Here is a 14,752-nt window from a genome sequence, read left to right on the forward strand (position 1 = left end):
ACTCATTCTTAAGGCTGTAAGATCATCCTCAGAAAGATTCAAAACCTCTACTGGCTATTCTGTGGATTAAACTCAAATCCTCCCAAATTCCAGTTAATTTCTTTAAAATATGCTCAGGCCTATGGTTATAATACCTCCCTGTTTTTTAATGCTGATAATATATTGTTTAATCTCTGAGGGCATGGGATGCACTGCTAAATGCATAACAAATATAGTGTTAGCAAAGTGGAGTTTAACACTGATGTTAGACAAATAACAATTTAATTGAAGGCTCTTGAGCACTATTCTTTAGCATTTGGCAATGAAGGATGTGAAAACAGTGGTGTAATTTGTTGAGATGCTCTGAGGTTCCTTCAGGGAAGATAATTGTACATTTGCCCCTGTAGTCTCAGGTTTGCCTTTCAGGCCAGCCACATTCCTTCATTCCTGAATGATGTGGCTGGCATGTTTAAAAAATTAAAAAAAAAAAAGCCTGCTTGATTGGATTGTCCTATGAGGCTGGAACACATTTAAAGAGTTGAAAGGAACACAATAATAAAGATGCAGTGTTGAGCAGCGAGGGAGTTATCCAAGGTGAAGCCCAGGCACATCTTGATGCAATTACGCCAATGAAATCATTTCAATAATTAGAGTCTGTAATGACAAGGTGCAGGACTGGCACAATAAGTGAATTCCAATATGTGATTTCATATTAATTTGATCCCTGAGTGTGACTCCTGGGTCAGGCCATCAGGAACCTTCATTTGTCTTTTGATTCTGCTATTAATCAGAATCAATATATTTCAAACAGAACTTGGTTTGCAAGAACCATTTTTCTGGCTCTCTTTTCATCTGTCTTCTCTCTCTCTCTCACACACACACACACGCATGCACGCACGTGCACACACACACACACACACACACATACTCTTCTCTTTTTTCCCCCAGTGATTATCCCAAATCTATTGATATATTAACATGTGTGGAAATGTGAAGCCACCCTGAGTGTGAAAAATGATAGTGTTGGTATGCAAAGCAGGCCCGTAAATGTGATTGCTTCTGTAATCTTCACTACACCAAACAGCTTCTAATTCACTGCTGAGAAACTGGAAACAATCATACTTTGGGGATCTTTTTAATTTAAACTAGACCATACTGTACATTCCAATATCACAGTTTGGTGTGTGTGTGTGTGTGTGTGTGTGTGTGTGTGTTCTTTCAATCCCCTAAGTGAGTCAGAGGGTTATGGTTGTTGGTTCTGTGTAAGCTATTAAGTGGTAAATGGAACTGGGTTGATTATCAATGATAACACATTCATGAAAAGTTAGGGATATGAGAATTGAGGATAGTTAAAATTTTGTATGCGAATTTGTGTGCGAATTGCTGGATCAGTAAAATCTGACTACCCCTCTCAGTGAAACTGTAGGGTCCATGTGTATTACTAGGGTGAGAAAAATACAGAGAGCAGGTCTAGTATGGAATATTTGAGTTCATCTCAAAGCAGGACGTAGGTCATTATGAGTGTAGACCCTGTGAATAAGGTTAATTGTGCCTAAATGAAGAACAAAGTTTTTACAGATTGGAGAATGCCTCCTGAATATTGTTTGGTAAATCTGAATTTCCAGAAATAGTAGCAATGTATTACAATACTCCACTTGGAAGGAAAAATAAAAAACCCAAAATATTTTTCTTAACCAACATTTTAAGTCTCTCTCTCCCCGTTCCCTTTTGCCCTCTTTCTCCCTCCCTCTTTCCTCCTTCATTCTCAGTTTCTTTCATCCATTTCTTTATAGTTCAACACAAGACCCCTCTGTCTCTGAAAAACATGACTAACTAAGAAACCAGTGAGTGGTGAGTGCTCTCATTCTGACACGAGGCTAGCGTCTGGATGAAAACAAAAAGGGATCAAACAAAACCGGACAGTGTTAAGATATTTTGATACATGAAGCTGACTGCTAAGGTCCAGGAAATGGTAGGGATACTTTAGTGGTATATAATGTGAAGTTCTAGGTAATAACAGATGTTAAAAGAAACCAGGGTAGTAACATTCCGTTGGGCTTTTGTCATTTGCATTTTTCCTTTATCTTTGCATTATTTAAGAGCTTTGGTTTCCAATCATTGCAAATTTTTGTCTTGTAGAAGGTATAAACACAGCCTGATCAGCCAATTGATATCCACAATTTCACTGTTCTATAAAGTTGTCTGAAAGTGTTGTCTCCTTGCCTGACAGACCTAGTATATGTGCTGATACCCCAGACTCAAATTCAACCAAACTGCCTTCGGCTTTTAGCAAGTTACGGGGAATGTTTATTCTGTCTGCAGCTTCCTGCTCTCTTTGTTCTGGCAGTAATGTTCCCTTTTATCTTTTTTCATCTTTCTTCTCAATTCTCAATGACTTATCTTTTTCTACCTTAACTGTTACTAATGGTCACCTCCACTTCTTTTATTTCCCTAATATTTTATTCACTGTTCACTTCAATACATCTTTCCCTCAGTTGTTCCAAAGCCTTTTATTTTCTTCACATCCCAATAACTCTTTATTCTACTCTCCTTTCCACTAACTATACTTGCTTTCGTCTTTAAAAGGCCATTTTTCAACAAGCTTCTAGGATCAAAACATGGCATTCCACTATTTCTTCTAATGTAACCAGGGGAGCACTTTCATCCTGCCTCTCACTGTGTGATGCAAAGCCCCCAACTCGTGATAACTTGGACAAAACTTTCCTGGCTTTATCTCAGTCTTGAAAGGTGAGCTGGGAAGATGTGTAGTTATTCCCATTTTTGATGAGAAGTACGAGAAGAAAGGGGAAGACAGCTTAGAAAGCCTAAACTCAGAGAGGAGATAATCTATTCAAGGTCTAAAGTCTTATGAACCCCTGAGGGGTTCACGGCAGGAGTCCATGGTGACCTCCGACACCCTGAACTGTCTTACATTGGCTGGTGCGGTTGCTTCTCCTGCAACATGGAAATCATGTGATTCTGGTAGCCGTCGTAGTGGCACCATGGAATTTGGATCACAGCCCTGCTTATAGCCTCCCAGCTGACACCTGGGCTCCAGAGGAAGAGCTGGTCTGGAAAACTGAGCAGCCACCCAGCTGATATGGAAAAAAGAAACCAGTGATAAGCCCCTGACTTTTTGTGTAATGCAGAATTACAGAACAGCACGTTCTGCTCTGCGTCTGTCAGCTCAGACACAACTTCTGGCATTTTGGAGGGACCGGGGATCATCACGTTTGCTGGGGAAAACCATGCACATGACTCTCTAGCCTCTATTAGTGGGAGACATCTCCAACCACCAGTGTCCAGGAGGGACAGCCCAGTGGCACCTAGCCACTGTCAGTTCAGCACTTTTCTTCCTCCCTTGTTCATCTTCATGGCTCACTGCCCTTAGACCACACATACACAGGACGAAATCGCCACACCTGAGTTCACCTAAAATGCAAACTTACACATATTCACACTTAATAAAGAACACGCATTAGTCAGAACAGGCTTGGTATCAAACAACCCCAGTGACCTAACAGACTAGAAGTTTGTTTTTCTTTAAGGTCATGTGGATGGAGATTAGGCCACTCTCCTCCAAGCGGCTGCTCTCCATGCAGGAACTTGAGGGCCTAGGCTACTTCCAACTTGGTCCTGCCGTTTCCTGCTTTCCAATCACTCCTGTGTCACCAAGCTGATGCCCAAGAGGACAATAAAGAATGTGGGGAAGGCACTCTAGGTACTTGACCACCTTGGCTCACAAGACACATGTATTGTTTCTGCCCCACTCTGTTGGCCATATCTAGTCATAGCACTAACCTAACTGCAAGCGAGGCTGGAAAATGTAGAGGAACACTTGTGTTTGGTGCGTGCTCACAATCTCTGCCCAGATACTAACAAAGCAGTGTGACCTAAGTCACAAAAAGACTCATGAAGAGACAGAAATAGACCACGAAAGGCGGCAGCCACCTCAGAGTAAGTTGGGCCTACATGGGAGAGAGGACAGAGTTTAAGCAGGAGAGCAAGGTCATGCACCTGTGACTACCTCCTGCCTTTCCCATCAGGACGTGTTCTTTTCTGAGCCTGTCAGCTTCCTCCCTGCCGCCCCTTTGAAACACCCAAGGGAGGGACCTCGCCTTCCAATGGTTCTGAGAAGAATGGACTCCAATTGCAGCCTCCTGGTGATTAAGGTCACATAATTTTAAATTCACATGGACTAGGGTTTAAACATATGACACAGTCACATGTGAGCTGTGTGACCATGAGTGAGTTATTTGAATCTTCAAGTTTGAATTATGTCATCTTTCTAAGAAGGATGACAGTCCTTACTGCTGGAGTTGATGCAGTAATTGATGGGAAGGTGCTTAGAACATAGTTATGAATAAATGGAAGCTGCTTTTATTATAACTATCATTATTACTGTTGTTATAATTATTGTTGTTTTTATTCATAGACCTGAGATAGGTTCAGTTTCCTTATAGCGGCCATCTAGACATAGCTATTTAGAAGATAAATTGTGGGCATTAACATTCTGAAGAGATGAAGAAACATCTAAAGGAGTGATCCTAGGATTTGAATTTCTTGGACCAGCAGATTTTTCTTTTTTTAATATTGGATTGATAAGACTACATTTTAAAACATTATCTTACATGTGGATATGAAAAAAGAAGAAAGCAAGCAAATAAATAAGATGAATACCTCTATTTACTTTGGCCAGAATATTCTTTTAAAAGGTCATTTGGCACCAAAAAAACAAAACAGGAATAAGGACTAATTACAGAAAAGAGGTGTTCCTTTAGTTTCAGTACATTTTGCTTTATAAAAAGTACACCAAAATGTCTGTGTTTACCTTATTTTGGTGGGAAATCACTAACCCAAGGCATTAGGTGGCCATTAGGATTTTTGCTCTTGAGTTTTCCAGTAATTCTTCTGAAGTTTCAATGTGTTCATTTTTTGGGAGAGGCAGGGATAACTCTTAAGAGAGTTCCTCATGAAGGGCTGCATGCCTGTGCTGATTAGCAAAGAGAGACCATTCCTAGAAAATATAACAAGTGTGCATACATTGGGAACAAATGTTGGGATTTTTAAAAGGCACTCCTAGTGCTGACCGTCATGGTGTCAGTGGTCTTCACAGCCAACATTTTCTGTTCATTCTCTAAGTATGGAGGGCCCCTGGAACCCCATCACAGCTACTGGGGAAAACACTCTCATCTGCCCATTTTACAGGTGAGGATACTAAGGCTGGGCTAGATGGAGCAGTTTACTCAAAGTCGCATTGCTCATATTGGTGACATCAAGATATGAACCCAGGATTTCAGTGCCCTGGCTTTTCTCAGAGTTCTAGTCTAGCATCTTGTAGTTTTTGTTCTTGTTGCTGGTAACATATTAAGGAAATTTGTCACTTAATTTTCCCATCCACGTTTATCGACCTGGATGAGATAAAGAGAGACCTTCCTACTGCATTTTATTTTTTTCTGTCCATAGCCAAGTTTATTCTTCCTCTGTAATATACAAAATTGTAGAAAAATTGCTGCTTTTTTCTTGTTTTGGATGGATCCAGTGCCAGGTTGTTAATGACCCTGCGTTCCTTGCTTTCCACCCTCCCCGTGAGTTCCTTTAGTCAAGGCATTACTGGGCAATCCCACCTTGACACTGACCTTGGTTGGTGGTGGGTCATCCATGGAGTGCATCGCATTGCATTAATCATATTTGTACTTAACATACATGAGTCAGGGGTTTTGAGGGTGTTTTTAATTGACTATAAATCAAACAGGGAACTTGAAAAATGAAGGCAATTAATGAAAAAGCAATGTGAGAGGTGTTTTGCATCCCAACACAGGAAATGCATTGCCAGTGAATGAAATGTCAAAACAAAGGCCTTTTTGACCCTGCTGGGAAGATATCATTTGGATGGTAATAAATGAACTTTCCAACCTGGCAGGTGGGGAAGTTTCCCCAGTTCGTGTTGATTTGGGCTTTTCTCTGTCTCTATTCTTTATCTTTAAGAACCTCCTAAGTGCTTTTGTTTTTGTTTTCTGTTTTAGTGATTTTAAACAAAAACTGATAATTTCCTTCCCATTTTCTGGTTATGCATCACACTACTAACTTGTATTTACTCCAGGTTGGGAGATTGATGACCTGATTAGTGAGATTATTTAACTGACTAATGAAATTACTTATACAGTCTGGAAAGATGTGAATAAGGTTGAAGTTTCAATTGGTATGATTTTAAGTTATTGTGATATGCCAAGAAAAGTCACTCTGATGTCACTTAATTCACTCTATCATTATGAAGGTGATTATAGTTTGGGCCAGAATGTGGACTCCTATTTACATTAATGAGAGTTTTTCCTATATTTAAACAGAGTCCTATAGAAATATATTTTTATGTGTTTGCCCTTTCCTCTCACCAACATATTTGTAACAATCCAGTAATCAGTCAATTAATATTTATTAGGATTCTCATAAATGAATTATACTACCTCACTTCATAAATGTAAAATGATATAATAAAATAACTGCAGAATAAAAAGAACACATATATAAGTTGAGGGGGGGAATAATAAAATGCTAGAGGTCCTCACATTTGACTTGGGTCCTAAATTATACTTTGAAGATTGGGAGACGTGAAATAACAGAGTGAGACAGCCTAGGAGATGAGGAATGAAGATGAGGAATGAAGATGCAGATGGAGCTGTCTTGACATTTATCAGGAGAACGGAAGAAATAAATAGACTGGACGAGTCACACTATCAGCCCTTGGGCTAAATTTGCCCCACAGACATGTTCTGTTTGATTGCTCAGTGTGGGAGCCTGGAGTGTTTAATGAAAGGACTTTGTTGTCCACACTGAGAAATTCACTCTGAAAAATTCATAACTTCTGGGATATTGGCCTCCAGAACACAGACCCCAGACACAGGCCGCCTGGATCCAAATCTGCTAAGGTTAGCCCAGTGTCACTAAAGGATCTTGGGCAAGTTAGAGGAGGAAAAAAGCTGACTGTGCCTCAGTTTCCTAATTTGGAAAATAAATGTTATAATGACAACAACATCAATAACTTGTTGTCAGGATTAAATGTTAACTCTATAAGCAGGGTCTGAGCTGGCTTTAAGAACTGAGCTGGATCTAGAGGCTCTAGTGATGCCATCATATCCCCTTCACTTCTCAGCTCCGCTTTCTGTAGCGTTGGTGCCCTTCACTCTCAGAGGACTTCCACCAGGATGGCCACCGGAACCTCCAGGCTTTTTTCCTCCAGCTTAACAACCCAGAGCATCTTTTTTCCAAGTGTTCTAGCAAACATGTTGTGGCTAACTCTCTTGATCCAGCTTGGATCGTGTACCTATTCCTGAACCAGTCACGATGTGCCAGGAGATTGGGTATACCTCTTGGCCAGGCCTGGGGAAATAGAGAGGCCATTCTCTGAAGGAAAGGAATGATGCTGGGCATGCAACAGCAAGAAAGTCCACCACAAGGGTGTTTCATTCTGTTGCTAAGGCCGCTTCCAATACTAACAGTGTGTGACTGTGGGCTGTGCTCTGTGCATGAGAATTTTTAGAACCCAGCACACAGGCCAATGGAAATGTCTTTTAGGTGGCAGGGGACGAGGACAGCCATGACACCAGGTTTCTCACTGGTGGTGCTGGTCAGCAGATTGTCTCATTAGCACTCTGTCAAATTCTTAGTGCTGCCATATGGCTTCACTCTTCAACCTGTTGAGTGTCTTCTTACATAGTTCTGGGGCTGGACTAACTCTCTTTATCTCTGCTTTTTTTCAAAGGATTATGAATACAATACTCCGCTTCTTATGTGCTGTTTTGTTACCTTCAGTTTCTGTAACCCACAGTCAACTGCAGTCTAAAAATATTAAATGTAAAATTCCAGAAATAAGCAATTCATAAGTTTTAAATTGTGTGCCATTCTGAGTAACATCATAATGAAATCTCACACTGTCCCACTCTGTTCAGCCAGGGATGTGACTCATCCCTAGTTCAGTGTCTTCACACTGTGTACACTCCCTGTCCATTAGTTACTTAGTAGCCGTCTCGATTATCAGATCAACTGTCTCAATATCACAGTGTTTGTGTTCAGTCACCCTTATTCACTTAATAATGGCCCCAGAGTGCAAGAGTAGTGATGCTGGCATTTCAGATATGCCAAGAAGAAGCTGTGATGTGTATGTATGTATGTATGCATGTACATATGTATGTATGTATGTATGTATAGGGAAAAAGCATAATCTACAAGGAGTGGCAAAAGTAGGTTTACAGCTGTGAGTATGGAAACACAGTTTACCCTTTTATTATTATTTATTAATTATGATATTATTTTCTATACAAACAACTATAAACCTACTTTTGCCACACCCTGAACATAGGGGTCAGTACTATGGGCAGTTTCAGGCATCTGCTGGGGGTCTTGGGGCGTGTCCCCTGTGCGTAAGGGGGAACTGCTATACAGGAACACATGGATGTTGCAGGAAAACCTCCTAATTTAAGGTATTAGAACCACAGGAATTGGGCTTCTTAATGAGTAAGGCATCAAAACAAATTAGGAAGGATTAAGCATGGCTTTAAATAGTTTGAGGAGAGAGAAGATCTTATCCTTTAACAGACCCAATCCACACACATTCTAGTAATTGTTGTGCCCTCTGTCCTCTCATCTTAATTTTCATGGAAATTCTTGTTGGTCTGAAAGCAAAAGGGCAAAAGGTACAAATACCTGCCGGTCAAAATACCCCTAAGTATTATTTGTATTAGACCAAACTGACATTCCTCTTGTGAAGGTAGAAGTAGGATTTAAGAAAGGAAATAACATGTGGAGTCTCTGTCATATGTTCAGCCAATTATTTAAGAAACAGAATCGTCGCCTACCTTATGCCTGGCACTGTACTAGGTACAAAGGATAAAACTTTGATCCAGAAACAAAAGATGCCTTCCATGTTGGAGGCTTTATTCTTGTGGAGAGAAAGAGATAGGCATGATAGGAATAAACAGTTAACACAGAACATGTTATGTGAAAAGCTGATGATAAGTACCATGAAGGGAGATTTCTGGAAGGCAGCTATAGAAATGGATGGCCAAGCAAGTGTTCTCTGAGAAGCTGACACCTGAATTACCGGAAGGACCCAGCCAGGTGAAGACTGGGTCTGTAAACATTAGGCAAAGGGACCAGGTAGTAAGGATGAGAATAGGATTTTCATTTTGAGTTACTGTGGTCCAGGAAAGGGGATACTGTTTTATCCATTTAAATCAAAGCAATTGCTTTGTAAGTAGGATTGTAAATCCCGTTTTATAGGTGAGGGCATAAAGGTTGATTAAAGGACCCATTGTCTCAAAAGAAGTGCCAGTGGTGCAGGTTTGCTCTGATCTCCTGACTCTGCACGTTCTCTCCACGTGAGATGCTGTACCCAGTCCCCTCCCACACCAGCGCTCCTGTCCTTTCCTTCGAGAACAGACTGGGTTGTCCGTGAGAGCCTCACGGGGCCGTTGGTGTGGACTCCTGAGCTGGACTGCTTATCACTTACAACGTGCAGTATTTCCAACCAAAAGTGTTAGGACAGTTGTCTGCCATATGCAAGCTATTTATAAAGGTTGGTTGACTTTATCATTTGAAAGAATAAGGCCAGGGAGAGGAATATCTACAGAACGATGCTGTTGGAATGAGCAGCGCTGTTGTCTGCCAAAGGTGGCACAGAGAATTTTCAATAAATTCTCATGCCGCCTCTGACACAGAACACATGTTCTTCCTGTTCTCACTAAGTCCTTCTTTCAGGCGTTTTCATGCGTTAGGGTCACATGCCTCCTGCCCCACCCAGTACCCACACACACTGTCCTCTCATGTTTGGTCTCTTTGGGCTAAGTGTTAAACGGATGTTCCCTCAAAAGAATCACTCAAGAAGTGATTCTTCCCCACCTCAGATCCAGATGCGTTTATATGTTTCAGAATTCAAGGAACTAATAAAGTACATATGCTTTATATTGCACAACTCCACTGGAGGGTCTGGGGCAGCATCCTGTAATAAAACAGATACTTCTGCAGCAGATAATGAATATTTACTCTAAGGAGGATAAACCAGGGCCACAGATACCATCACACTAGTTCAGGCTGGGTCTTGCTGCCAAATGAGTTATGAAAACAGTTTGGGTATGGTGATCCTCTCGGCATTCAGAATTGCAAACTGCACTCCTTAGGAGAGCATTCCCTTGGAAAGTCGCGGCCCTCTGTCCTGCTAAAACACCCCAAAACACCCCGTTGGCTTCTTCGCATCTCAGCTGTTTCTGGGGCTGCGGAGTGTGGTGGTGGCCCAGCCTCCAGGTTCCAGCCCCACCCCCCAACCCTGCTTCTACTTGTGAGCAACTTGGTAAATAATGTCTTGGCAGGCCATCCCTGGCGACGGGCCAACTGCTGCACCAGCCTATTTGATTCCCCTCGGAAGCCAAAACAGTTGTCAGCCATCCAGTTTCCTCTGAACTGTGTCAGCTGATTCTGGAGACCTCCCAGAAGGTCTATTTTTAGCTAAAATTGCTTCTCATTTTCATATGTATACATTAAATCCCATGGGGGCAGGGGTGATTCCAAATGAGGAAACACCGATTTTGAATAACATGAAAGAAATAACTAGTGCTTGAAAACAGTTCAAAGTATGAGTCAAAACCTCCAACGAATATAGTTAGCACTGCATTTTTTAGTCAAAGGAACTTTGTCATATTAAAAACAGAAAGTGAGGGTGAGTAGGGATAAATCAGGATGGAAATGCTAGGCACTGAAGAAGGAAACAAGACTAATAACAGAGAGAACTGAAATTAGGGGGTAACTGGGATTGTCAGGTGGGGATGTGTCCCTGGTTATTCCCAGTGTCCAAAGGGGATGGAGGGCATGGGGGGCATGGGCTAGAACCAGGCCCTTGTCCGTATTCCAGAGTGAGGAAGGAGCAACAGAATAGAGCATGGTGCATGGCAGCTCTGATTAAGCTTCCAGGTGTTTTGCTTATTTTGGAGCAAGTTCAAGGAAGTTTTGGAGTGAGTGAGGCCTAAAATGTGCATAAAATTTGTTTTTTTTGTCCAAAGTTGCCTGTTTTGCTTTTGGAATAGCGTAATGCAGTTTTTGCTCTCATCGTGTGCACTTTTGATCAAGCAGGTTTTTGCGACGGGCATAGCCTATTCAGATACCCAAGGAGCAGTTGGGTGTTCTCTGTTAGAAAGCACTTTGTTAGCTACGGTTACGGTTACTATCTAGTGGCTTTATCAGTTCTGATAAACCCTCACCCACTCAGACTTTAAACAAAGGGATTTAACGAAAGGTAACATGTGGCTCACAGGCCTCGCTAAGAACAGGAATCTAAGGAAGTTCAAGAATTTCGGCAGTGGAAACCCAAAGAGAGCTAGAACAGTGCCCTTCAATTCTATAGTGGAAGCCTGGTTTTTATTTTGTTCTGTTTCATGCGTTGCAGGCTGATACTTTTTTAAAAACTAAAGTCAAATATAATTTTGATAAGTTAGAAACATGACTCAGAAATATAAAGTGAACACAGGTCCAAACTCATCAAGGAAAAAGTAGACCAATGAGATGATAAGTCTGACTCAAAGAACACTGGAAGAGCGAGGTATCTGTAGTCAATTCAATAATGAAATATTAGAACAAGTTTGCTACGTTACAGATAAAGCTGGTTAACGTCCTACAGCGTAGTGACTGTAACTGTTGGGGTTATTTTTCCTCCTGAATATTATCTGCATCTCTAGTATGCAGAAATCTACAAATTAACATGTAATTTTACTAAATCTGCAAACTTCACTGAGGTGAGCAAATTATATTTTGCTACACAATTAAATAATCACTGAGTGGACCTGTGAAGTGATGCCTGTATATGACTTTGAAAGAACTTCTCCGTCTCCAAACACATTTTTGTTTTTGAAGTTTTAAATAATTTTTCTTAATAAAAACTATTACTATAAAAGTGAAGGTAGAAAACAAAGATATACAAAATATGAGCTTTAAAGAAATTAGATTCAGTAGGCATAATATTACTCTATTAAAGTACTTTCAGTCACCGTGCTCCTCTGGGCATGGGACACTGATCTGTGGACCACACTTGTAGTATTTGAATATCTTTATAGGAATAGCCAAACTTCAAATACCTTCCAGTTTGGGTGTCTTTATTAGATGGAAGAGAAGTTTATTGACTTGGCATGGTATCAAGGACCCCCTCTGTGGTCTGGGAGACAGGTCCAGCAATTGGAAACTCAATCCCTAAAAAACGGGCTCCAAGTGTTACCAGACACGGGATCAGGCCCTGAGGGGGTCTGCCCAGGGCCAGCCAGTAGTATGTGGGTTCTTGACTTCATGTAAGAAAGATTTCACAATGTGAGTCCAGGTGCCTTTGAGAGGACGTTTGATAAAGCCGGGGACAGTGAAATGAGGAAGGGTCTAGGATAGAAGGAGCAACAGGAGAAGCTAGGCTGGGCTGCTTGAACTCACTGGAAAGTCAGAGAAAAGGGGGACCTTGGAGACAGGTTCAGGGACAAGCTGCCGCTGCCCATTGCTCCCCTGGTTGCAATTCTCCTGAGGACCTTAGAGTTTAGGACAGTCTCACCTGTGGGGGGAAGAAGAGGGGGAAGGGAATGGTGTGGGCTGCTCCCCAGAGACAGAGTGCTCCCATTCCCTGAGTCCTTCATCTTGAGGCTTTTCTCTCTTTCTGGCAGGTGGGAAGCTTAGGGGAGGTCTCAGGGGAAGGTTTCAGCAGAATATTCCTCAGTTCTCCAGGCGTACCCTTTCAAGGTCATGTTCTCCACTGATTGGTCAGTGCCAGGGCACGGGGGTGCATCTGTCACTGCAGCTGGTCCCGGCATCGCCCACCTGGTTTTGCTGCTTTTCTGGGCCTGGAGCTGAGATATGACTGAGGCCTAGATGTTATCTCTAGGGAGGTGACCTTCTGCATCTGGCTGTAAATTGCTCGGCCTACTTGTTCAGCTATCAGCCTGTTTCCTATTTTACTTGTCAAGGAATTTTCCTAGCTTCTTATTATCCTGCCTAAGCAAATAATTATCAAAGGTATTCATTTGATTTCTGGTCTAAATGAGCCGGGGCCCTGGGCAGTACTGAATTCTGACCACAGGGGAAAGGTATCTGTGAGCCACTGTGGTCAGACATCATGTAGGCTCCCACGTTAGGGTTTTTAGTTTTTTGGCCAAACAGCTCATAGTATAAATTCTTCAAAAATCACCAGACCACTCATGTTAATAAAGCAAAGGTACATTTTTTAAAATATATTTTATTGATTATGCTATTACAGTTGTCCCATTTTTTTTCCCCTTTATTCCAGTCCACCCTGCACTCCCCCTCCCACCAGCATTCTCCCCTCCCTTAGTTCATGTCCATGGGTCATACACTCAGTTCTTTGGCTTCTCCATTTCCTGTGCTATTCTTAACTTCCCCTGCCTATTTTGTGCATATCATTTATGCTTCTATTCCCTGTACCTTTTTCCCATTCTCCCCCCACCACGTCCCTGCTGGTAACACTCCATGTGATCTCCATTTCTGTGATTCTTTTCCCATTCTAGTTGTTTGCTTAGTTTTTATTTTTGTTCAGCTGTTGATAATTGTGAGTTTGTTGTCATTTTACTGTTGATATTTTTTATCTTTTTCTTAGATAAGTCCCTTTAACATTTCATATGAGTTTGCTGATGATGAACTTGTTTAACTTGACTTTATCTGGGAAGCACTTTATCTGCTCTTCCATTCTAAATGATAGTTTTGCTGGATACAATAATCTTGGATGTAGGTCCTTGCCTTTCATGACTTGGACTACTTCTTTCCAGCCCCTTCTTGCCTGCAAGGTTCCTTTTGATAAATCAGCTGATAGTCTAATGCAGGGATGTCAAACTCGTTTCCACCAGTGTCCTCATCAGGTCTCACAGTTGCCTTCAAGGGGCTGATATAATTTTAGGACTATATAAATGTAACTACTCCTTAACTGTTAAGGAGTTGAAATTACCATCGGTCCTTTGAAGGCAACCTCGAGGCCGATGTGACCCCCAGTGGAAATGAGTTTGACACCCCTGGTCTAATGGAAACTCCTTTGTAGGTTATTGTCTCCTTTTCTCTTACTGCTTTTAAGATTCTCTTCTTATCTTTAATCTTGGGTAATGTAATTATGATGTGCCTTGATGTGTGCTTCCTTGGGTCCAATGTTTTTTTTTTTTTGACTCTCTGAGCTTCCTGGACTTGCAAGTCTATTTCCTTTGCCAGAATAGGGAAATTTTCCTTCATTATTTTTTCAAATAAAGTTTCCATTTCTTGCTCTTCCTCTTCTCCTTTTGGCACCCCTATGATTCAGATGTTGGAACATTTAAAGTTGTCCCAGAGGTTCCTAAGCCTCTCCTCATTTTTTTGAATTCTTGTTTCTTCATTCTGTTCTGGTTGAATGTTTGTTTTTTCCTCCCGCTCCAAATTCTTGATTTGGGTCCCAATTTCCTTCCCTTCACTATTGGTTCCCTGTATATTTTTCTTTATTTCACTTTTCATAGCCTTCACTTCCTCTTCTATTTTCTTCTTTAACTCCTTGGTTATCAGACTTCCATACAGTTCATTTTCTGGCAGTTCCAGCTATTTTTGCTTTTAAATTTGTTATCCTTCTTTTGGTTGTGCAAGGAGGCAAAGTGTGTCTGCCTATGCTTCCATCTTGGCTGGAAGTCCATAAAGGTACATTTATTAAAGCTCACTTCCATAAGAAACACCGCTTTGACAGAATCTTAGCAATGTTTCAGAAGGTAGAAGTCTGAAAGGATATTTATAG

The 14,752-nt window shown here is 41.4% G+C and overlaps 1 protein-coding gene across 1 annotated transcript in view; it reads left to right on the forward strand.

Annotated features, from left to right (window-relative positions):
• Positions 1 to 14,752, forward strand: part of CDH13 (cadherin 13) — a 1,016,810-nt gene that overhangs the window by 220,819 nt on the left and 781,239 nt on the right. The gene's annotated exons all lie outside the window — the stretch shown is intronic.

This window comes from Phyllostomus discolor, chromosome 12 (genome assembly GCF_004126475.2).
Source record: "Phyllostomus discolor isolate MPI-MPIP mPhyDis1 chromosome 12, mPhyDis1.pri.v3, whole genome shotgun sequence".
NCBI classification, from domain to species: domain Eukaryota; kingdom Metazoa; phylum Chordata; class Mammalia; order Chiroptera; family Phyllostomidae; genus Phyllostomus; species Phyllostomus discolor.